Here is a 25,484-nt window from a genome sequence, read left to right on the forward strand (position 1 = left end):
TTGGAAGCTTGTTTGAAGGTTGAATTTGTGTGGGGGATGCTTGGAGGTGAGTTTTAATGGTTAGGGTTTCAGTTTTTCACCCCTTTTCTCTGTTTTCGTGGTTTCCCTGGGTTCTCATGGAATTTCTCCATGTGTTTAGGACGAAATCCATGAAAGGGAGCACTTCTTGGTGGATTTAGCGTGTGGGACATCAATCCGAGGTAAAGGGGGACTCTTCCCTATCTCAATGTATTGTAATTCTTGTGTATTTCAATGAATAATGCAATGTGGCTGAAATAGAAAGTAGGAATCATGTGTTTGATGGAAATTGGTATGCAATGTGATGTGTGCTAGAATAGTTAGGCCCTGTTTGGGTGATTGTGTGTGATAGAATGCCTTTGATTGTTGAATTAATGATGCCGTATATTGTGGATAAAATGTGTGCTATGTACCATGTAATGTGAATTGAATATGGGCTGTGTGCCGTGTGTAAGCATGAATATTGCGTGTGTGAATAAAATTTATGTGAATGGGGCATGTAGCGTCGATGTAATGTGTTGTGAATGGTTCAGCGATACACTGGGGGTGTGGGAGATGAGGACGGTAGAAATACCTTGGGGAAGAGGGAGTGGTGGTGACACCAACTGTGGAACGGGTGCACCACGGGCCACACACTCTCTTCCTGACTAGACCTCTGACCATTACTTTTGCTGAGCGACCCATGACTACCCATGTGGTATCCGTGAGGCGGGGTAACTGGCAACCATTCATGGTGTAAATCTGTGATCACAGTGCTGCAGTCAATATGGCTGGCATGCATATGCATGAGTTTATGAATTATACTTATGGATGTGAAATGTTGCTTGTGATTGTGTTTGTTTAATGCATTAGAAATGTTCTGTAGGTGAGACTCTACGTTTATTGTGTTTTTGGGCAGTGTAGAGTAATCACCCTTACATTCATTTTTCAGGTAACCAAGACGATTAGCACAGGGCTCAGTGAAGGGACGGATGGACTGCTATAGGACATAGAATTTATTTTAAAAATGTTGTAATTGAACTAGTCCTATAGCAGTTATTTGATATTAATTTGTAACCCTTCACTTATTTTGAAATCTTTTATGAAAAATTTGGTTATCCGATTTGCGAAATTATTATTTAATTTGAATTAAGTTTAAGGTGTTACAGTAATAGTCTTTTTTCTCCTACACTAGCTTGGTCAAAATTCAACCATTTCACAGCCCAAAAGGCTTTATGTTCTAGCTCCACTGGCAAGTGGCAGGCCTTTCCATACACCAACTGATAAGGAGACATGCCAATTGGTGTCTTGAAAGCTGTCCTATATGCCCACAAAGCATCATCCACTTTCTTAGACCAGTCCTTCCTTGAATTGCTTGCCACTTTCTCTAAAATTTGTTTTATTTCTCTGTTGGAAATCTCTACTTGGCCACTTGTTTGAGGGTGGTAGGGTGTAGCTATTCTATGCTTGACTCCATACTTTTCTAGGACTGATTCCAGTTACTTGTTGCATAAATGGCTTCCTCCATCACTTATTAAAATTTTGGGCACTCCAAACCTTGAGAAGATGTTCTTTTTGATGAATGAAATAACAGTTCTTGCAGGACCTTGGCTGTTGTCCTTGAACTACCATGGTGTCCTCCATATTCTGAACTATGACAGTGCCACAAAACATTTTGTTGTTCTTCCTCTGGTATGTACCTTCTCAACAGCCCATCTACTCCAGTTTTAAATAGCAATGGATCTTCCACACATAGTATTTGCTGTCATGAAAGATTTTTTTCCTTTGCTGCCAACTCATCCAATTTGGAACATGATGTGTAGCCTTAAAGTTGGCAATGTCAGCAAACCATGGCTGAGATTCAATCTTGAATAAGCTCTCATTTGGAAACTCTTCTTTTATTTGTTCTACCTCAAATGGTATGGTCTTAAGTGGTAATCTTGACAAGTGGTCAGCAACTCCATCCTCCTTTCCTTTCTTGTCTTTGATCTCCAACTCGAATTCTTGAAGGAGTAAAATCCACCTTAATAATCTGGGTTTAGCATCCTATTTTGACAAAAGATACTTGAGAGCACCATGGTCAGTGTAAACTATAACCTTGGACCCTATCAAATAAGACCAAAACTTGTCAAATGCAAAAACTATAGCTAAGAGTTCTTTTTTAGTAGTAGTGTAGTTAATTTGTGTAGTGTTAAGAACTCTACTAGCATAATGAATAACATGCAGTTTCTTGTCTTTTCTTTGGCCTAAAACTACTCCACTAGCTACATCACTAGCATCACACATCAACTCAAAAGGCAATTCCCAATCTGGTTTAACGAGTACAGGTGCAGAAATTAATTTTTCTTTCAACGTGTTAAAAGATACTAAGCACTTATCATAAAAAAAAAATCTATATCTTTACTCAATAACTCACCCAATGGCTTTACAATTTGAGAGAAATCTTTAATGAACTTGCTATAGAACCCAACATGTCCCAAGAAACTTCTTACTCCTCTAACATTCACAGGTGGAGGCAGCTTCTCAATTACTTCTACTTTTGCAGGATCCACTTCCATTCCTCTTGCTGAAACCTTATGTCCTAAGACTATTCCTTCTTGTACCATAAAATGTCACTTTTCCCAATTAAGCACAAGGTTTGAGTCTTGGCAATGCTGCAAAATAAGAGATAAATTAGCAAGACACTAATCAAAAGAATTACTAAATACAAAAAAATCATCCATAAATACTTCTATAATTCTTTCAATCATATTAGAAAAATTGGACAGCATACACCTTTGAAATGTAGCTAGAGCATTACACAGTCCGAATGGCATCCTCCGGTATGTAAAAACTCCAAAAGGACAAGTGAATGTTGTCTTTTCTTGGTCCCTTGGGTCAACTGCAATCTGGTTGTAACCAGAGTATCCATCTAGGAAACAGTAGTAGTCATACCCAGCTAATCTCTCTAACATTTGGTCAGCAAATGGAAGAGGAAAATGATCCTTTCTTGATGCATCATTCAATTTTCTATAATCAATGCACATCCGCCATCTGGTTACTATTCTAGTAGGTATTAACTCGTTTCTTTCATTTTGGCACAACAGTTATACCTCCTTTCTTAGGCACTACATGAACTAGACTGACCCATTGACTATCCGAAATAGGATAAATAACCTCTGCATCTAACAATTTCATCACCTCTTGCCTCACTACCTCTTTCATGGTTGGATTACGCCTCCTTTAAGGTTGGACAACCAGTTTGCAATTTTCTTCAAACATGATTCTATGCATGCAAAAAGATGGATTTATACCTTTCAAATCAGAAATATGTCATCCTAGTCCAGATTTGTGCTTTCTCAACACTCTCAAGAGCTTTTCTTCTTGGTCTTTATTTAGATTGACATTTATTATTACAGGTTTGTTATGCTCTTCATCAAGAAATACATACCTCAAGTTAGAGGGTAGTTGCTTGAGTTCCACCTTGGACTCTTCTTTCTCCTCCTCTTCTTGATGTAATTCTTCCTTGAGTTGGTTTACTGCTTTATTAACACATGGAAGAGAATCTAGTTGCAATATGCATTCTTTGACTACTTCATCTTGCTCTTCCTAAATACAACATTTTGCTGCAGCTATTGTGCCTTCCAAGACTGCACTTTCATCATTTTTCTCCAAAAATATTGGTATCACAGCATCTATTACATCAATCTTCATGCAGCTCATATCATCACTTGGATGTTTAATGGCTTCAAATACATTGAAAATGACATTTTCCTCTTGGACTCTTAGCATCAATTCACCTTTCTGCACATCAATCAAGGCTCTCCCTATGGCTAAGAATGGCTTCCTAGAATGAGAGGGATATCTGCATCTACCTCCATATCAAGTATCCCAAAATCAGCAAGGAATATAAATTTTTCTACCTTGACTAACAAGTCTTCCACTACTCCATAGGGATATGTATATGACATGTCCGCTAATTGTAATGTTATCCCTGTTGGCTTCACCTCCTCAATTCCCAGCTTTTTCATAATTGCTAATGGCATTAAATTTATGTTGGCCTCCAAATCACACAGTGCTTTCCCTACTATGCAATTTCCAATATAGCAAGGTATGCTGAACGACCCTGGATCCTTCAACTTTTGGGGCAGTTTTCTCTGTAAAATTGCACTGCACTCCTCAGTGAGTGGTACTAACTTCTCCATATCCAGCTTTCTCTTATGTTACAATTCATGAAGGTGACCCAAACAAGCTTCAAGAACCAAGAAGCTTCTATGAAGAAACTGGAAACACAAATTAGACAGTTAGCTGAACAACTATCCAGCAGCGATGAAGGAAGATTTCTCCTACGGAGCAATGTCAAGCCATAATTACAAGGAGTGGAGCTGTGGTTGCAAGTCCTAAACCTACAGAAAAGAAAATAAATGATGCAGCAGAGAGGAAAATTGAACATGGTTTGCAACAAGGAAATTTTAATCTATTAAAGAAAGATCATTCAGAAGAAAAAGAAGAAGTTCCTATAAATTCTGAGAGAAAAACCAAAATGCAACTCTTTGAAGATGCTTGCAAGCCAATAGATCCAGAAAAATACAAGAGGCTGTCTTATCCTCAAAGGGTTCAAAATCCTAAATAGGAGGAACAATTTGAAAGGTTTATGAATGTTTTTAAGAAACTTCAGATTAATATTCCTTTTGCAGAGGCATTAGAGCAGATGTCTTCATATGCAAAGTTCATGAAAGAGCTACTTTCTAGAAAAAGGAAGTTGGAACATTATCAGATTGTACCTTTGACAGAGGAATGCAGTGCAATCCTCAAAAGAAAACTTCCTCAAAAGTTAAAAGACCCTAGATCATTCAGCATTCCATGTGAAATAGGAAACTGCACAATTGGAAGAGCACTATGCAATTTAGGGGCAAGCATCAACTTGATGCCATTGGCTATTCTGAAGAAACTTGGCATAGAGGAAGTGAAACCCACTAACATAACACTGCAGTTGGCTGATAGATCATACACTTATCCTTATGGTGTAGTTGAAAATTTGTTAGTTAAATTGACAAGTTTATTTTCCCTGCAGATTTCGTAATCCTGGACATGGAGGTAGATGATAATATTCCCTTGATATTAGGAAGACCATTCCTTCCAACAGGGAGAGCTTTGATAAATGTATAGAAAGGTGAACTTATGCTTCGAGTCCAGGATGAGAAGGTGGTATTTAATGTATTTGAAGCTTTAAAATATCATGTGGAAGACAGTACATGCATGTAGATAGACATTTTAGATTCTATTATTCCACATTATTCTATTAATGAGCTTGATGAAAATGCTGTGTTAGCAGAAATAATATCTGCAGGGAATGTCAAGTCTGAAATTCTTAATGAGGAATACATCATAGAAATGGAGCAGCAATTAGAAGCCCTGCCAATTCAAAAACCTGTAGAAAATTCAGTGAGGGAGGAACTGAAAAAGGATGTTAAAGAAGAGGAAAAACAGAAGATAGAGCTGAAATAGCTTCCCTCCCACCTGAGGTATGCATTCTTGGATGAGAACCATGAGAATCCAGTCATCTTTAACAATGAGCTCAAGGAAGAACAAGAGGAAAAACTACTGCGAATCCTAAGAGAGCATAAATCTGCAATCAGCTGGAGTAGTGCAGATCAGAAAGGTATAAATCCTTCATTTTGTAAGCACAAAATTTTATTTGAAGAGAATTTTAAGTCTGTTATGCAGCTATGAAAGAGGTAGTTAAGAAAGAGGTCATGAAGCTGCTAGATGCAGGAATAATCTACCCAATTTCTGATAGCAATTGGGTGAGTTCAGTCTAAGTTGTTCCAAAGAAAGGGGGCATGACTGTTGTAGCTAATGAAAAGAATGAACTCATCCCTACTAGGACTATTACTGGCTGGCACATGTGTATTGACTATAGGAAATTAAATGATGCAACTAGAAAGGACCATTTCCCACTACCATTTGCAGACCAAATGTTAGAGAGACTTGCTGGACATTCATTTTATTGTTTCCTTGATGGTTATTTAGGATACAACCAAATAGCAGTGGATCCTTTGGATCAAGAGAAGACTGCATTTACATGTCCATTTGGAGTCTTTGCATATAGGAGAATGCCTTTTGGTTTATGTAATGCCCCTGCCACTTTCCAAAGATGCATGCTTTCTATTTTTTCTGACTTGGTAGAAAACATTATAGAGGTGTTCATGGATGATTTTTCTGTTTTTGGTTATTCATTTGATGATTGTTTAGCTAATCTATCCACTGTTTTGCAGAGATGTCAAGATACTAACCTTGTGTTGAATTGGGAGAAATGTCATTTCATGGTCCAAGAAGACATTGTTCTTGGCCATAAGATTTCAGAAAAAGGAATGGAGATGGACCAAGCAAAAGCAAAAGTAGAAGTCATTAGTAAACTGTCTCCACCAATCAATGTTAAAGGAATTAGGAGTTTTTTAGGACATGCTGGGTTTTACAAGAGGTTTATCAAGGACTTTTCTAAAATTACAAAACCTCTTAGTAATTTACTTGTAAAAGATGTTGAATTCATATTTGATGATGCTTGTTTGCATGCATTTTCTATTTTTAAAGAAAAACTGATTTTTGCACCTATTCTTGCAAAACCAGATTGGGTGCAGTGGGTGCTGTTTTAGGACAGAAAAAGAATAGGAAATTGCATGTCATTTATTATTCTAGCAAAGTTTTAAATCCTGCACAAGTAAATTACACAACAACAGAAAAAGAACTCCTAGCTATTGTGTTTGCTTTTGACAAATTCAGATCATACTTGATGGGTTCAAAAGTAATTGTATATACTGACCATTCTGCACTTAAATACTTGTTGTCAAAGCAGGATGCCAAGCCAAGATTGCTGAGATGGATTCTGCTGCTGCAAGAGTTTGAGCTGGAAATTAGAGACAAGAAAGGAAAGGAAAATGGGGTTGCTCACCACCTATCAAGACTGCCATTGGAGAGTTTAACCACTGAATCCTTGGAAATAAATGAAGAATTTCCAGATGAAAAGCTGTTTGCAGTGGAAAATATGCCTTGATTTGCTGACATTGCAAACTTTAAGGTAACTCAATTCATTCGAAGGAGGCTTACTTGGCAGCAGAAGAAGAAGTTCATACATGACAGTAGATTCTATGTGTGGGAAGATCCATACTTGTACAAAATTGGAGTGGATGGATTGATTAGGAGGTGCATTCCACAAAGTGAGCAATCTGACATATTATGGCACTGCCACAATTCAGAGTATGGAGGTCATCATACAGGCTCAAGGACTACTGCAAAAGTTCTGCAAGCAGGTTTCTTTTGGCCTACACTTTTCAAGGATGCCAAGAAGTATGTGGAAAATTGTGATAAATGTCAAAGAACTGGAAACATTTCAAGAAGACATGAGCTGCCATTAACCAACATCCTAGAAGTAGAGCTATTTGATGTATGGGGGATTGATTTCATGGGACCATTTCCCCCATCATTTTCACATGAATACATTTTAGTTGCAGTAGATTATGTATCCAAATGGGTAGAAGCCATTCCTGCCAGGTCAAATGATGCAAAGGTAGTGATTTCCTTTATAAGAAAGAATATTTTTGCAAGATTTGGAGTGCCTAGAGTGCTAATAAGTGATGGAGGTACTCACTTCTGCAACAAGTATCTTGAAGCTGTATTAATGAAATATGGTGTGAAGCACAAGGTTGCTACTCCATACCATCCACAAACAAGTGGACAAGTGGAGGTTTCAAATAGAGAAATCAAGCAAATTCTAGAGAAAGTAGTGAACAGCTCAAGGAAAGATTGGTCAAAAAGGCTGGATGATTCATTGTGGGCATACAGAACTGCTTTTAAAACTCCAATTAGTATGTCTCCATACCAGTTAGTATTTGGAAAGGCCTGTCAACTACCCCTAGAGCTGGAACATAGAGCATATTGGACTACCAAGTGGCTTAACTTTGATTTGTTAAATGCCAGAAAGAAGAGAATTGTGCAGCTGCATGAGTTAGAAGAATTCAGACAGCAGACTTATGAAAATGCAAAGTTATATAAAGAAAGAACAAAGAGAATCCATGACAAGTTCATTCTGCAAAAAGATTTTGGACCTGGGCAGCAAGTACTGTTATTCAATTCAAGATTAAAATTATTTCCAGGGAAACTGAAATCTAGGTGGTCTAGACCATTTTTGATTAAGGAGACTTCTCCCTTTGGAGCAATTCTTATAGAGGATCAGAAAACAGGGAGAGAATTCAAGGTCAATGGCCAAAGATTGAAGATCTATCATAGAGAAGAGTTTACAAGGAACATCTCATGCTTGAAATTGGTTCCTCTTGAGTGAAGGACAACTAATGTCAAGCTAGTGACATTAAACAAGCGCTTTGTGAGAGACAACTCACATTTCTAACTCATTTTAAGCTTTTTGTATTGTTTTAGAAGTTTACAATTCATATTTACATATTCTGCAGTTTTTGCAATTTAGAATTCTGCATAATCATATCTCATAATTTTCTGCAAGTTCTGCTGCATCTGAAGTTTTGAAGTGAATATGGTAATTGATAATAGATAACTGAGATGGTGAATGTGTATTTGAAGGTTTAGGATTCTACATATTCATGTTTTACAAGTCTCTGAAAATTCTGCACATATACTGCTGCATCTGGTTTTCTGATGTGAATATCATAATTGATTAAGAGATTTGAGGTTGTGAGAAGTAAATTGAAGGATTAGAGTGTGAGAAGTGAGTCAATTGAGGTTTTAGAAGCAATTGATTAATGAAAGGAGTCACTATTTTGCAGGAAAGGAGCTACATAGAGAATACATTTTGAGGATCTCTGTTGGAACAATCACTTTTACTGACAAAAGTGATCACGCAGAGGCATCAAGGTAAAAACGCTCCTCTGGAACACTCACTCTTACTTATGAGAGTGATCACGCTGAGGCAGATGGGAAAACATACTCTCTGGAACACTCACTTTCCCTGGCAAAAGTGGCTACGCACAGGTAAGTTTGATTTCTCTTATGTGCGTTACTCCTTTTTGTGAAAAAAGTTGCAACATTGCTTGCGCGTTATCACTTTCCCAGCAATAGTGATAACGCCTTCCTCACCCAGAAAACTTAACCCTCTGGAACGCTCACTCTAATAAGATAAAGTAACCACGCTGAGTATCTTAAATGAATAACATTCACTTTTCTTGCTTAAAGTTGTCACATGCCCATGCTTGATTATAAATATAAGTCAAAGTGAACACGCACATACCTCTGCACTCGAAAAATCTTCTTTTCTCTGAGCGTTCTGTGCGATTTCAAGCTTCCTGTTTGTAAACCTAGCAGTAGCAAGTGTTTCCCCCATATTTCTACATTTTCTTCATCAGGTACGCAACCCTCTTCTCTCTAAAATAGCGAATTAGGGTTTTCTGTGTTAATAATTTGGGGTAAGTGAAAAAGGGAGTAATAGGAAATTATTTTGAGGTTATTTGACTCAATAATAGCATGAACAATACACTGAATGAGTCTCTTTGTCATTTAAATTTTTCTTACAAGAAGATTCAAATTTGCATTACATTAATTGAATCATTTCTGCTGAAAATGATTGGGTTAAAAGCTATGTTTGAAAAATTAGTTGAAACCTGAACACATTGCTCTGCTACTTTGTTTCGTTATACAAATGAATGCACTTTGAACTTCCAAATTAGGATTTCTCTTAATCTTATTGTGTAAGGTTGTGCATTTGTATGTTCTGGTTTTAAAGTTAGAAGAAAATCTCAGATGAATAAGGGGACGTTGTTCTGATGATTTTTTATTCAAAACTAGAGGTATTCACTTTCATTCATTATATTTCTTTTAAAAGAAAGTCAAACCTATAATGCACAGTAATTGCACCAAATTTCTGCAGAATCTAACATGTCTAAATAGACTTTTGTGAAAGTGTTGGATTGAAAAGATTTGAATATGATTATTTGAAACTATTTGTGATTCTGAAACTAGTTCTAGATGAATATGATACAATAACTTTTTGCTGATACTGAGTGAGTGCATATCTGTATTAAAAATTAGTTTAAACCTGAACTTAGCTCTCTGCATTACCATATTTTTCTTAGAAAGTGTGTACTCAAAATTTACAAAATTAGGGAGATTGGTTTAAAATTCTTTGAATATGGTTGTTCAAATCTGTGCACTTGTGCTTTTCTATCTGCAGAACTAATATACCATTAATTGCTAAAATAGTTTTCAGCTGAAATTACAGAGTTTGTTGAAGGATTGATTGATAACTTGAAATGCTTCTTCTGCGTTAACATGAAATACTCTGAGAGTGTGCACTCTGAACTTATAGATTGGGATTTAAAATGATTTGACTGTCAATGCTTAAGCTTGTGCAGTTGTGTGTTTGTATGTGTATGTTGAATTATTTTAACAGCAACCTGCATGATTATAGTGTTAGAAAAATTCAATTTCTGCAAGTTATTTGATTGAATTTTCTGCAGCATAGAAATATCATGTGTTAAAATTTTAAATTACTTTTTTGCAGAAGCTGAAAAATGGTCAGAACGTCTTTAAATACACCTGTGGGCCCTTCTAAGAAGAAGCAAGCTGGTTCTTCTATCACACAACTTTACAACTACTATTGCAATGAAGGTAAACTGACTAGCAAGTGTACTAGTGTTGTTGTAGCAAGTTATAAAAAATCTTAGAATCAAATTGAGTTCCAAGTATCGTCCTCAGGGAATAAAGTTCTCAATTACCACTTCACAAGATCACAATTAGTTGAGCTTTACAAATTTCAGATGGAATTGGTATGAATGTATCAAAAACGAAATTAGAAAGTAAAACAGAACAGTTAGTACAAAAGTATGTAGTAAACAGATGTAGAAAGAGTAGTTAGGAAATTGTTTCACCAAAACTTCAACATTGAATCAATAAAGTTCTGAACTTTCAAGCATTTAGATGGAATAACAATCAATTTTCACGTTGTATTAATCAAAGGACAATCCCTTGCCTCAATGAATCTAGCATCTAATCAAACCACTCCAATCCCTTAGATCTAATCCAATCAAATGCTGCATTAAGTTTGAGAAACCAAAAGAATGCAATATTAAGATATCTTATCCCTAAGAAACCAATAACCTTGGTAATTAATTCATATCTTAGAAACAAATTCAATTTCTATTGATAAGAGTTCCTCTATGATTAGTTGATCAAATTTCCATTCAATCACTACTTTAACAGCAGAATCAATCACTCAATCCAATCCAAAACTCAAAGTTCAGATCCAAAATCAATTCAACATTTCAATTTCAGATTCACAATTCCTAACCACAAAGAGTTTAGGCAAACATTACAAAAAGAGAAGAGAAGAGAAGAGGAGAAGAGAATGAACAAAGAAGAAACATCTTCAAGCCAATCTCCAATATGATCCCTCAAGAAATAAAGCTTGGTGTTCGTCCTCAATCTCCCTCTCTGACTCTCTCAACAACAAAAACAAATGGAAAATAAAAAATGAACAAAAAACTACAAAATTCTTGAGCTAACTGCCTTTTATAGAATTCCCGCTCTGCTGGCGTGATCACTTTTTCCAGCAATAGTAATCACGCAGAGGCTAATTCTTCATTTCCACTTGTGCGTGTTCACTTTTGCTGAAGATAGTAGCCACGCGCACTTCAAAATGTTCATTTTTGTTGAAAATAGTAGCCACGCAGAAGCTTCCTATGCTAATGTCATGCGCGTGTTCACTTCTGCTGGAAATAGTGAACACACAGAAGCTGCTTTCTTGCGCGTGTTCACTTTTGCTGATAATAGTGAACACGCGCAGCTACTCTTCTTGGAAGACTCTCTGGAACGCTCACTTTTTCCAGAAAAAGTGATTACGCAGAAGTTCTTCTCATTGCAACCTCTCTGGAACGATCACTTTTGCCAGCAAAAGTGATTACGCAGAAGCTCTTCTCCATTTTATGGTTCTGGAGTGATCACTTTCACCAGCGAAAGTGATCACTCAAAGGCTGTTATTCAATTATCAACTTCTTTCCTCCAATTTTTGCTACTTTTCTTCTATTTTTCCTTTGATCATCCAATCCTCATGAACTTAGCTCATAATTCCCTACAAAAGCATACTTGAAATGTCACTTTTTACATAGAAAATCAATGAATTTTAAAATAACTACGTCTAAAAGTGACATGCAACATATAATTATTTTTTTAAGGGTTTTCTACTATTTCTAGCATGTCTTCTTTATTAATTGCACTAAAAACTATTGTAAAATACTAGTAAAATATGGATTCATCACTACCCCAAACTTGAATTTTTGCTTGTCCTCAAGCAAATTAGAACATATCAAGGGTGTAAATTCTTATTAATTGAAATCCAAAAACTTTTTACATTTTTCAGAAAAATTCAGATTAAAAATCCATTTTACTTCAATGCATTCTAATTGTTTTCTCACTAAGTCATTCACCAACTCTTCATCATGATAGTCACACTTGACTTCTCTGTTTGCTGCACAATCTCATTCATTTCAATCAAGCAAATCATTAAAGCTACATGCAAACAGACTTGAGAAACATTATCACAGCTCTCAGAAAGTGTTTCTCTAACTCAATTAGTGTTTAAGCTTGTGTTTGCTCTCAGCATCACCAAATTCATCAAACTCTGCCATAAGCTTACCTATATTCTCTACCTCCTTTGCAAATTTACAATTAATCACATATCAAGAGGACTTTTTAGGTAATATTAAGGCTCAAGGACAGGTATGATTTCAATGAATTCAGGATATCAATGCAGCTAATTTCAAACAGAAAAAGATGCAAATTGAGTAGATAAGCTTTTAAACTTAGTAAGGGCTGCATCAACTGTTTCTATTCTTAATCAACTTTCAATCATAGTTTAAAATTTTGCAGAATTATCTACCAATTTCCTTTTCCTTTTTGATTTGCTGATTTCTTTTTATTTCTTTTTCATTTTTCTATTTTTACTTGCAGCTTTTTACTTCTTTTTCATATTTTCTCTGCATGACTTTTTCTAACTTTCTTAATTCATTTCAATCCTTTTCTCAATCCTTTCTACCCCAAACTTAGAACATTGCTTGTCCTCAAGTAATGCACTAGAAACATGATGTTACCCCAAACTTATTTTTGATTCAACTCAATTTGCCTCTTTTCTATTTGAATAGGTAAAATGGTTTTTCTAGAAAAGCTTGTATTGAGATTAATCAAAGAAAGGCTATCAGCTCAAAGGGGATAACTAGGACATTCAAGAATGAAGGGCAGTCTATTTGGCTCACTAGGTAAATCTGAATAATGGCCTCCATCCTTTATGTGATTAGTGCAAAACAACATATTCAGTTAAGAAACAAAGCAAGTTCTAGAGAGTGAATCAGAATTTGAGATCAGTCACACATCAATGAATGAAAAGGTTCCAAGTCTCACCAAGGAAGTAAATGGATAATATTCATCAATTCACTTCACTATTTACTTCAAAAATTTGCATGAATAAAATGGCAAGACTGCTTTATTTTTTTAAAATACAAGTATGACAATCATGTTAAGAATGGGAAAAACAACTTATGTAATTCAACAATCAGAATTTCAATCAGGTGAAAATCAGGTTTATTTATCAAGAAAACAAAATCTAATGCAGTTTAATATTTTTCTAGCTTGTGAATATTTTATGCAAAATGTAAGCTGTACACATGAAAATAGAGGTACAAAATTAAACCCCCCTTTCATGGTAGCTGTGCATATTTCAATCATTCCATACGCTCCTTGTTCAGAGTTTAAGAGCATGGTCTGCACAAAAACATCACAAGTTGTTCATCAATTATCAGATAAAAATTCAATAAAATTCAAAGCTAGTAGATATTTAAAACAGAATTGTTCATAACCAAAATAAAACTAAAATGTAATTACAGCACTCAAAAGTCTGAAATTCTAATTACAATCTTTTTACAAAAATTAAACTAATGACAGAAACTTAAATTCCTAGTCTACTCTTCATCTTCATTCTCATCCTCATCTTCCAAATCATCCTCTTCTTCATCATCTTCTTCCTCTTCTGCAGCAGTTGCTGGTAGAGGGAAATGAGTTCTATAGATGGGGAGGTCTTTGAAGACAGTTGACCTCAGGCATTGGGCATTCTCTGCTTGATCTGGAGTGTGGTACAAGTCTTCTTTGGTCATGCCCATCTTTTGACCAATGTTCATGAGAACACCTTCCAGAAGCATGATGCCAGCCTTCAAACTGCTGTGCAATTCATTCTGCCTCTCAGCTAAGGAGTTTTGTCTTTCAGCCATGAAGGATATCTTCTCCTTCATTGTGGTTGGATTCTCTCTTTTATACTGGGAGGGAATTGGGGCTGCTGATGTGCAAGAGACAGTAGCATAAATCTCCTTCACCATAGCTACTGTAATTGGAGGTGCAGCTCTAATTTTGATTTGATAATCTCCAATTTCAATACCTGCATCCTCACAAAGAACAGTTATTAAAGAAGGGAAAGCTAGAGAATCTCTTTTTCTCTTGAGGATGTCCAGAATGCATCCACTAATCACTTCTCCTACATCTATATAAAAATCATTAACTATAGCATATAGGAGTTCAGCTCTCTTCACTGCTAAAGTGGAGCTATGCCTAACAGGCATGAATGAACTCAAAATAAATGTGCTCCACACTTTTGTAAAGGGCAAAAGGTTATTGGTAGTGATGCATTTAGGTTTCTCTGATAGATTCAGCTCCCAAGTAGTCCCTGGTTTCCCAATCCTCTCAAGGACTTGAACATAGTCCTTGTCTTCAGCATCCCTGAATGCTTTAAAGTCTTGCTACCCAGGTTGCTTTTGAGTCTTAATGTTGAGGACTCTATTGATGTTAGCAGCAGAAAAATCAACTGTTGTCCCCTTGACCATTGAATGGTATTTAGGCAGCTGATCTCCCTTGAATCTCATGGCATTGGCATAAAATTCTTGTGTAATGTCTCTCCAGCTAATGCCAGCCATCATGCAGAAGGATTCTCATTCTCTTTTCTGAATTTCCTCCTTGTATTCTGGATAATGGTCTTCAGCTATCTCAATTGCCCTATCTTGGACAATCTTTCTTCTCAAGATATTAGCTCTGAAATAATTCTCATGAGCTATACTCCTGAACCTTGGATCATGTTGAGGGTTTGGCCTTGATGAAGAGGCTCCTGCTAATCTTCCTCTCTTTGTTCTAGGAGTACCTCTAGAAGAGCCAACTGGAGTGTTGTCTGATGTCCTTACCATTTTTTTTTTAAATTTCCTGCATAAAAAGAATATTTCAATACACTGAAAGACATGAATGCAATGCAATGCAGGACATTTTCAATTTCAGAATAGCAGAATATGAATAATGCAGAATTTAAGAATATCATAACAATGCAGAATATGGTTCCTTGAAGCATTTAAACTCAGATATTCATGATTTTGAATGCAAAATGCTAGAGTTCAAGAGTTACATTTATGCAGAAATTTCTTCCTAACCATTTTTCACTTTAAGTCCTAAGGTTAACTCATGCAATCTGTCAATGTAGGTCTTTTTCTATCTAAAAATCTATCAATTGAAGTGAGAATTACTCTACATTGCCTTGTAATTGCATGTTCAGATTAGTTATTAACAAGAAAATTTTTGTTTTTCCATTACTCAGTTTTCCACAATTTTGCAAAATGAAGAACCCTAATTTCTAAATCAGAGAAGTAGAATACTGACCTGGATTTGGAGAAATGTGCAGAATGAACTTCAATTGATTGCTTAGAAACAAATTTCGTTCAGCAAAAGGTCAGAAAGATCAAGAATTTGAGAAATGAGATGAAGAAATGAAGATTTGAGATTCTAAAATGGCTCTACGTGGTTCCTTTTATGCATTTTAATGGACACGCTTACTGCACGTGGCCACTTTTTTCAGAAAAAATGGAAGTTGTAGAGATGATGTTGTGTGCGTGTTCACTTTTTCTGGCAAAAGTGAACACTTTGAGGGTAAATAGCATGCGCGTGTTCACTATTGCTAGAAATAGTGAACGTTCCAGAGGGCTTTGCATTGAGTAATTTGAAATGAGCTGCGCGTGTTCACGTTTTCCAGAAAAAGTGATCACGCGCAGGTAATATCCTTCTGCGTGATTACTATTACTAGAAAAAGTGGTAACGCGCATCAACCTTAACTTGTAACTACACATTACTCATGTGCGTGATCACTATTATTGGAAAAAGTAACTACGCGCATCACATTACCTCTATTTAAGCCTGGGCGTGGTTACTTTCACTAGGAAAAGTGATTGTTCCAGAGAAGGGTGTCTTCCAAAGGGTTCTGCGTGTTCACTTTCATCAGCAAAAGTGATTGTTCCAGAGAAGGGTGTCGTTCCTTGCTTCTCTGCATGATCACTTTCATCAACAAAAGTGATTGTTCAGAATGGAACCCTGTAATTGAAGCTCTGTGTAATCACTTTTCTGCAAAATAGTGACTCTTTTTGTTATTCAAAGCTCCTTAGAAACTTAATTGCCTCATGCATTCAATTTCAATCAGCTCATTTATGCATCCACAACATGAACCTTCATTGAATCAACACATTATTCCTAAAACACATATAAAACAGAATCTAAAATCAGAAAATTGTAGAAATTGAAATAAAGAATTAACAAAAGTTTAAGTAAATTGCAAATAGAGTAAAAATGGTTCAGAAATGTGAGTTGCCTCTCACAAAGCGCTCTTTTAACGTCACTAGCTTGACGCCTATTGATCTTTGATTCTAAGAGATGATTTTGATGATAAGGGCTCTTGCTCTATCTTTAAATGTTTTCCCTTTCTCTCACCAACTTGCAACTCTTCATTTAATTCAGAACTTGAGAGAAATAAAAGTGGAGGGACTTCCAGCAGTTTGGTATGCTCATTAAGTTTCTTTCCTTCCTTTTCATTGTCTTCATATGTCACTACAGCAAGGACTTCTTTTATAACAGAATTATCCTTCTGTTTTTCCTGCTTGAAATTCTGCACTGCTTGAAAAAATTGAAACTTTTTGTGTTTAGCTTTAGCTATTGGCTTAGATGCATCTTCAAACAACCACTTTTTGGTTCTTTTAGGTTGTGTCTTGCTGCTATCCTGTGGTTCTTCTTTCTTTAAAATAGTTAACTGCACTCCTTTGCAATCCTCTTGTTGTTTATCTTGAATCTTGTTTTCTTCAAATTTATCTAATGCTCTCTCTTTCTCAGTAACTTCATGAGTAGAAATTTCTACCTCATTCCTTGTGAAAGCAGCTTGGCATTGCTCTATAGGATTTACAATGGTGTTGCTAGACAATTTCTCATCATTCCTATTTAATAAATGTTCTGAAATTTGTCCTATTTGCATCTCCATCTTCTCCATGGATCCCTCTTGATTCTTGAAACTTGATTGAGTAAATTCCATGAATTGGAGCAAAGTTTCTTCAAGTTCATTCATTCTTTTTGGAGAAGCCTCTGAAGGTTGTTGTCCTCTTTGAAGTTGAGAATATGATGCTTGAAAATAAGGTTTTGAACAATGAGGACTTGACAAAGGTGTTGTTGCAGCAGAAATTTGTTGATTTCAATCATAATATGGCTGACTCATATTAGCTTGAGATTGATATACATGAGGAAAGGTAAATTCAGGTCTTTGAAAATTTCCTCCATAATTGATTTCTTCTTGAAATTCTGGTGCAGCCACATCATAAGTTTCATTCAAATCATTTTTGCTGTAAAAATCACACACCAAGGGGTTAGTTTGGGCAACTCCAGCTTGAAAATTATTAATTAAAGCTTCAAAAGCATCTGCTTCATAAGCTCTTGTTCTTGCAACTTGACTTTGACAAAAATTCTGATACATGCTGGTTGCCATCAAACAATAGAGCAACTTTTTTTTTTCTTGTATACAAAAAGAAAGTAAACAAAATTCAAATGAAATTAGTGACTAAGCAAAATGAAATCTAAAATTATGTAGAAAATTACAAAACAAAATATGTAGAAAACATAGAAAATTATGCAAAATGAAAATTACAACTATGCAGAAAAATGCAAAATGAAATTATGCAGAAAACTACACAAAATATAGGAAAAAAATTATTCAGAAAAAATAGAAAGCTAGTAGAAAAATTAGAAAATAAAACAACAAAAGAAATGCTCAATCTAGCCATCTCTCTGCTACTAATGATATTGAAACAAATTATTCCCCGGCAACGGCGCCAAAAACTTGTCACACAACTTTACAACTACTATTGCAATGAAGGTAAACTAACTAGCAAGTGTACTAGTGTTGTTGTAGCAAGTTATAAAAAATCTTAGAATCAAATTGAGTTCCAAGTATCGTCCTCAGGGAATAAAGTTCTCAATTACCACTTCACAAGATCACAATTAGTTGAGCCTTACAAATTTCAGATGGAATTGGTATGAATGTATCAAAAATGAAATTAGAAAGTAAAACAGAATAGTTAGTACAAAAGTATATAATAAACAAATGTAGAAAGAGTAGTTAGGAAATTGTTTCACCAAAACTTCAACATTGAATCAATAAAGTTCTGAACTTTCAAGCATTTAGATGGAATGACAATCAGTTTCACGTTGTATTAATCAAAGGACAATCCCTTGCCTCAATGAATCTAGCATCTAATCAAACCACTCCAATCCCTTAGATCTAATCCAATCAAATGCTGCATTAAGTTTGAGAAACCAAAAGATTACAATATTAAGATATCTTATCCCTAAGAAACCAATAACCTTGGTAATTAATTCAAATCTGAGAAACAAATTCAATTCCCATTGATAAGAGTTCCTCTATGATTAGTTGATCAAATTTCCATTCAATCACTACTTTAACAGCAGAATCAATCACTCAATCCAATCCAAAACTCAAAGTTCAGATCCAAAATCAATCCAACATTTCAATTTCAGATTCATAATTCCTAACCACAAAGAGTTTAGGCAAACATTACAAAAAAAGAAGAGAAGAGAAGAGGAGAAGAGAATGAACAAAGAAGAAACATCTTCAAGCCAATCTCCAATCTGATCCCTCAAGAAATGAAGCTTGGTGTTCGTCCTCAATCTCTCTCTCTGACTCTCTCAACAACAAAAACAAATGGAAAATAAAAAATGAACAAAAAACTACAAAATTCTTGAGCTAACTGCCTTTTATAGAATTCCCGCTCTGCTGGCGTGATCACTTTTTCCAGCAATAGTAATCACGCAGAGGCTAATTCTTCATTTCCACTTGCATGTGTTCACTTTTGCTGGTGATAGTAGCCACGCGCGCTTCAAAGTGTTCACTTTTGTTGAAAATAGTAGCCACGCAGAAGCTTCCTTTGCTAATGTCATGCGCGTGTTCACTTCTGCTGGAAATAGTGAACACGCAAAAGCTGCTTTCTTGCGCGTGTTCACTTTTGCTAATAATAGTGAACACGCGCAGCTACTCTTCTTGGAGGACTCTCTGGAACGCTCACTTTTTCCAGAAAAAGTGATTACGCAGAAGCTCTTCTTATTGTAACCTCTCTGGAACGATCACTTTTTCCAGCAAAAGTGATTACGCAGAAGCTCTTCTCCATTTTATGGTTCTGGAGTGATCACTTTCACCAGCGAAAGTGATCACTCAGAGGCTGTTCTTCAATTATCAACTTGTTTCCTCCAATTTTTGCTACTTTTCTTCTATTTTTCCTTTGATCATCCAATCCTCATGAACTTAGCTCATAATTCCCTACAAAAGCATACTTGAAATGTCACTTTTTACATAGAAAATCAATGAATTTTAAAATAACTGTGTTTAAAAGTGACATGCAACATTTTATTATTTTTTTAAGGGTTTTCTACTATTTCTAGCATGTTTTCTTTATTAATTGCACTAAAAACTATTGTAAAATACTAGTAAAATATGGATTCATCATCTTCCACCACTCCAAGAAAAAGATCCAATAAGAATCTTCAATCTGGATCAGCTAGAAGTACTCCAGCAGCAAAGAGGGCCAGAACGGATGGTGTCTCAAGCTCCTCACCCATTGAAATTTCTAACCCACCTCAGCTAAGAACAGCTGCACCTTCAACCTCCCTACCACCTCAGCCAAGAATAGCTGCACCTTCAAGCTCCTCACCTACTGCAACACATGATCCAAGGTTCAGAAGCATTGCCCATGAAAACTTTTTTAAGGAAAATATTCTGAGGAGGAAAATTGTCCCAAACAGAGCTTTTGAGATAGCTGGGGACAATTACCCGGAATATAAAGAAGAAATTTAGAAGAGGGATTGGGAATCCTTCTGTTCTTTGGCTGGAATGGGTTAGAGGGAAATAACCCAGGAGTTTTACACCAATGCTGTGAGGTTTAAAGGAGATAAATTTCCTAAGTTCAACACAGTGGTGAAGGGGATGAGAGTCAACTTCACTCCTGCAAACATTAATAGAGTGTTGAACATTAATTCTGCACAGCAGGCTGGACAGTTGGAATTCAATGTTTTTAAGAATAGTCCTGACAAGGACTATGTGGAAATTCTGCAAAGGATTGGGCGGCCTAGAACAACTTGGAAGCTAAACCAATCCAAGAAACCAAAATGCATTGTCACCAAACAGCTGCTGCCATTTGCCAAAGTGTGGAGCACTTTTATTCTGAACTCATTTATGCCAGTCAAACATAGTTCAACATTGGCTGTGAAAAGGGAAGAACTTCTTTTTGCAATAGTGAATGATTTGTATATTGATGTGGGAAAGGTCATTAGTGAATGTATTTTGAATATTCTGAAAACCAAGAGAGATTCACTTGCCTTTCCTTCATTAATAACATTACTTTGTGAGGATGCAGGAGTTGAAGTTGGGGAGTACCAAGAAAGAATTTGGTCTGCACCTCCCATTTCTGTCTCTGTGGTGAGAGAAATATATGCTACCACTTCCTGCACTACAGCAAACCCAATCCCTTCTCAATTCAGAAAGGAAAAACTAATAATGATGAAGGATTCCTTGAAGCTAATGGATGAGAGACAGAACCAGTTAGTAGAGAGGCAGACTGAGCTACACAGCAGTCTCAACTCTGGGATTATGTTGCTGGAATGTGTTATGCTGAATATTGGTCAGAAATTGGGAATGACCAAAGATGAATTGTATCACACTAAAGATTTGGCAGAGAATGCTCAGTGCCTTCGTTCCTTAGTCTTCAAAGATCTGCCAATCTACAAAACCTATTTTCCATAGCCAGCTGATGAGGTAATGGAGGAGGAAGAAGAAGAATCCGAAGAAGGGGAGGAAGACACCTCAGAGGAGGAAGATGGAGCAGATGAATAGTTTAGGAATTTATTTTCTGTCATTAGGAATTTTGTAAATTTCTGTAGTTAAGTTTCAAACTTTTTGGGTTGTAATTACAAATTGGTACAATTTGGTTTAATTTTCACATATCTGTTATGCATTTATGTTAGCTTTCCAATTAATTGCCTTTTACTTGCCAATTGATCAAAATTTTTGCTGTTTTGTGCAGAGAATGTCACACACACATCACTCACACACAATGGCTGATGACACCTGCACAAGTTGCCATGAAAGGGGGGTTATTCCTTACCTCTTGATTCATGTGTTAGCTACACAATACACTGAAAATTTACTGATAATAGTATAGGATATGAGCTATTTTTCTGTAAATTGACTGCAAGATGCTTGATAGTTCTGTGAATTCTGTTTGAATTTTTTTTAAGTTGTTTTCCCATTCTCAACATGAGATTACAATTGTATTTTAAAAAATGAGGCGTTCTTGCCACTAGGTGCATATAAATATGAAAAGAGAAATGTGAGTTCATTGATTAACATGTCACTTACACAACCTGAGTGAGACTTGAGCTGCATGCTTCTTTTTCATGTGTGATTAATCATATTTTGCTGCATTCTCTAGAACTTGCCTTGTTTCTTGATTGAATATGCAATTTACAGTTTTCACATATATGATAGAGGCCATGTTTGATATACCTAGTCAGCCTAAAATACCTTCCCTTATGCTTGAATGCCCTAGTTCACCCCTTTGAGCTTAATATCCTTTTCTTCAATTAACCTCATTACAAACCCTACTAAAAAACCAATTTTACCATTTAATTAATCAGAGGCATAGTGAGTTTAATTAAGAATGAGTTTTAAAACTAAGTTTGGGGTGGTGATGAGTCCACATTTTACTACATTTTTATACATCATTTATTACTTTTTATAGAAAAGAATAGACTTAGATAGTGTAAATAAGATGAATATTCCAATTAGGCTAAATAATATAGCTTTCTTAGTTTTTTGTTAATTTACATGAATTTAGATAGTTTATTTTACATATTTTGATCATTTGAATAATATGGCAGGAATCCCCAAGCTTATTTTGAAGAATTATTAGATTTTGAGAAATTTGAGGTGAAAGTAACTACTTTCAATATTGATAGTGACAACTATAGCAAACCACTTCCAGCAAAGGGACCAAAGTGATCACTTTCAAAGCTTAGAGTGACAACTACAGCAGCCCAGAATCAACCAAACCTGCGCGTAACTACTATGAATATTCATAGTAATCACTCCAGAGACTCAAAATGTCCCAGTGCTGCGCGTAACTACTATGAATATTCATAGTAATCACTCCAGAGAGGAAAAACCCAACTGATGCTGCGCGTGGTTACTATGAAAGAATGAGAGTAATTACTTTAGGCGGCACCAGCTTTAGTATAAATAGATTTTTACCAAATTAGGGTAGGGATTGCTTACACTTTTTGAACCTTTTTCTCTTCTTTACTCAATTTAGAATATTTTCCAGAGCTTAGGGCAACCTTGGGTGACAGCCAAGGGTCTAACCTAGGGTTTGGTTTCTCATTTCTCTTGCTTTTACATTAATGTTAATGAGTTTTCTGCATTTCCTAATTGCGTTTTTGACCCCCATTTCCATGGAGGGCTAAGTTTGTGTAATCCTTAGTGAATTCACATGGGTTCTTGAGTTTCTTGAGTTCCTTTCTTTCATGAATTACTTCTTCCTCGTCTCTTGAATTGAATTAATGGTGAATGAGGGGGGTATTGCTCAATTAACCCTAATTTCGTTTTAAGGAGATTCTAAACTAAGGGTTGCTTAATCCTAGGTTTAATTCTAAGGTTGCGTAATTTTGGGATGAGAGATTAGAGCCTAACAAATTGCGTATTTTGTTGGGACCATAAGGTTGATTTTCGCTTGTTAAATTAACCTAATTCATGGAAGAGAGGATGAATGTTAAATCTTGAGTGGAATGAGGATAGAATTTATGTGGATGAACTAAGGATTGTTGTTTTCTATTGTTTGAATTAATTAAACTCATTTGCTCATTGCTCTTTATTTTAATTTGAAACCATAAAACCCCCCATTTTAATTGCTTGTTTAATTAATGCCTTCAACATGTTTAATGAAGATTAATAACCAATGTTCATGGGAGACAATCTAGGGTTACCCTAGTACTACATTAATTTGTTTAAATTTTGATGAGGATTTACGACAAATCTTTTAAACACCTCGAAAAAGACCATCATCAAATTGGCGCCGTTACCGGGAAACATTGGTGTTGATTTTTCATAAACATGTTATTTGCTCTGTTTTCATTTTCGCTTTCTGCATTGTGAATACTTTAATATAGTTGTAGTTTCATAGGTAAGTAGAGATATCTTGCATTTAGGTAGAATCAATTGCTGTTTTCTGCATATTGTTTGAATTCTGATTTCTGCATTTTAGTTACCACACTGTATTTTCGTTTGCTGCAATTACCCTATTTCTGCTGCATAATTCTGCAGAATTCTGCAGAATTTGTGTTTGTGTGTTGTCTATTTTCATTCCCTAGTTTGCAATTTCTTTCTGTTTTTGCTGTTTGGTGTTAATACTTTATTTTACTGCACTTAGATGTTAGTTTTTCTGCATAATTGTCATCTAAATTTTTCTACATTTTTACTGCTTCATTAGTTTACTTCTTTTCAAATTTCCATAGACAATTCCTAATGAATGACCAGATCAAATCCGGGAGATTTATATCCTCCAGATATTGAAATTGATAGGACATTCCATAGAAATCTTAGGAACCTTAGTAGACAAAATTCTGCACATATTGAGGAACCATCTTCACCATTTTCTCCATCTTCTATATATTCTTCTCTGCATTCTTTAAATTCTGAACCTTTAGAAATGGTAGAAAATGACTTGACACTTAAGGAGCTTGCCGCACCGGACGTGACCTACCAGACTTTATGTATCCAATACCCGGATGTGGATGCCCCTTTTGTTCTTAAAACTGGCCTAATCCATCTTTTGCCTAAGTTTCATGGTCTTGCAGGTGAAGATCCGCATAAACACCTCAAAAGAATTTCATATTGTTTGCTCTACAATGAGACCACAAGGTGTTCCGGAGGAGCATGTCAAATTGAAGGCATTTCCATTCTCTCTTATGGATTTGGCTAAAGACTGGTTGTATTATCTTCCACCTGGCTCTATTACAAGTTGGGACACCCTCAAGAGATTGTTCCTGGAAAAATTTTTCCCTGCTTCAAGGGCTGCCTCAATAAGAAAGGAAATATACGGTATTAGGCAGCTGGAGAGGGAAAGTTTGTATGAATATTGGGAGTGTTTCAAGAAACTTTGTGCTAGCTGCCCCCATCATCAGATAAGTGACCAACTCCTAATCCAATACTTCTATGAAGGCTTACACCCAATGGATAGGAGCATGATCGATGCAACTAGTGGGGGAGCCCTAGTTGACAAGACTCCCGCAGCCGCTAGAAACCTCATTGAGAATATGGCAGCTAACTCTCAACAGTTTGCTACAAGGCAAAATTCCATTATGTCCAGAAGTGTCAATGAAATTCAAACTTCAGATTCACACAAGCTGGAGCATAAACTAGATGAGTTGGCTACTATGGTAAAACAGTTGGCATCCATTCAAAAGAACTCTACTGCATATACACTTCCACCTTCATCCATTCCAGCAATGCTTTGTGGGATTTGTTCATCTACGGATCACTTCACTGATAGTTGCCCTACATTGCAGGAAACTGAATCTTCGGAAGGTAATCCTCAAGCTTATGCTGCTAATATTTATGCTAATAAGTTTCCTTTTCAGCAGCTGCAGCAACAACAAAGCTGGGATTTATCTTCCAATAGGTATAATCCCGGTTGGAGGAACCATCCTAACTTAAGGTGGGGAGGAAATGCACAGCATCAAGGCTCTAGCCAACCAACTAACAACCATTTCCAACCGCATCAAGCTGGACAAAGCAAGCCATATTCAGCCCAGCAACATCACCATCCCTCATCTTCATCTCAACAGCACCATCAAGCATCTTCTTCAATAGCCGCTGCACCTCAAAAGAATGAATCATCTTTGGAAGACCTTGTGAAGCAACTCACCATGAGTAATCTCAATTTCCAACAACAGAGTCAAGCCTTCCAGCAACAGACTCAAGCAAGTATCAAGACCTTGGAGAATTAAATGGGTCAACTTGCTTCATCCCTTAATCAACTTCAATCTCAAGGCTCAGGCAATCTCCCTGCACAAACTGTCACAAACCCAAAGAA

General features: G+C 36.1%; 1 non-coding gene and 1 pseudogene across 1 annotated transcript; one reads left to right on the forward strand and one right to left on the reverse strand.

Annotated features, from left to right (window-relative positions):
- Window positions 1–25,484, forward strand: part of LOC113850865 — a 190,798-nt pseudogene that overhangs the window by 42,818 nt on the left and 122,496 nt on the right.
- LOC113851714 lies at window positions 24,471–24,575 on the reverse strand. The gene has a single exon (XR_003502282.1). It is a non-coding gene; the product is annotated as a small nucleolar RNA R71 (small nucleolar RNA).

Source organism: Abrus precatorius, unplaced genomic scaffold, assembly GCF_003935025.1.
Source record: "Abrus precatorius isolate BTA unplaced genomic scaffold, Abrus_2018 Scaffold9, whole genome shotgun sequence".
Classification (NCBI taxonomy): Eukaryota; Viridiplantae; Streptophyta; class Magnoliopsida; order Fabales; family Fabaceae; genus Abrus; species Abrus precatorius.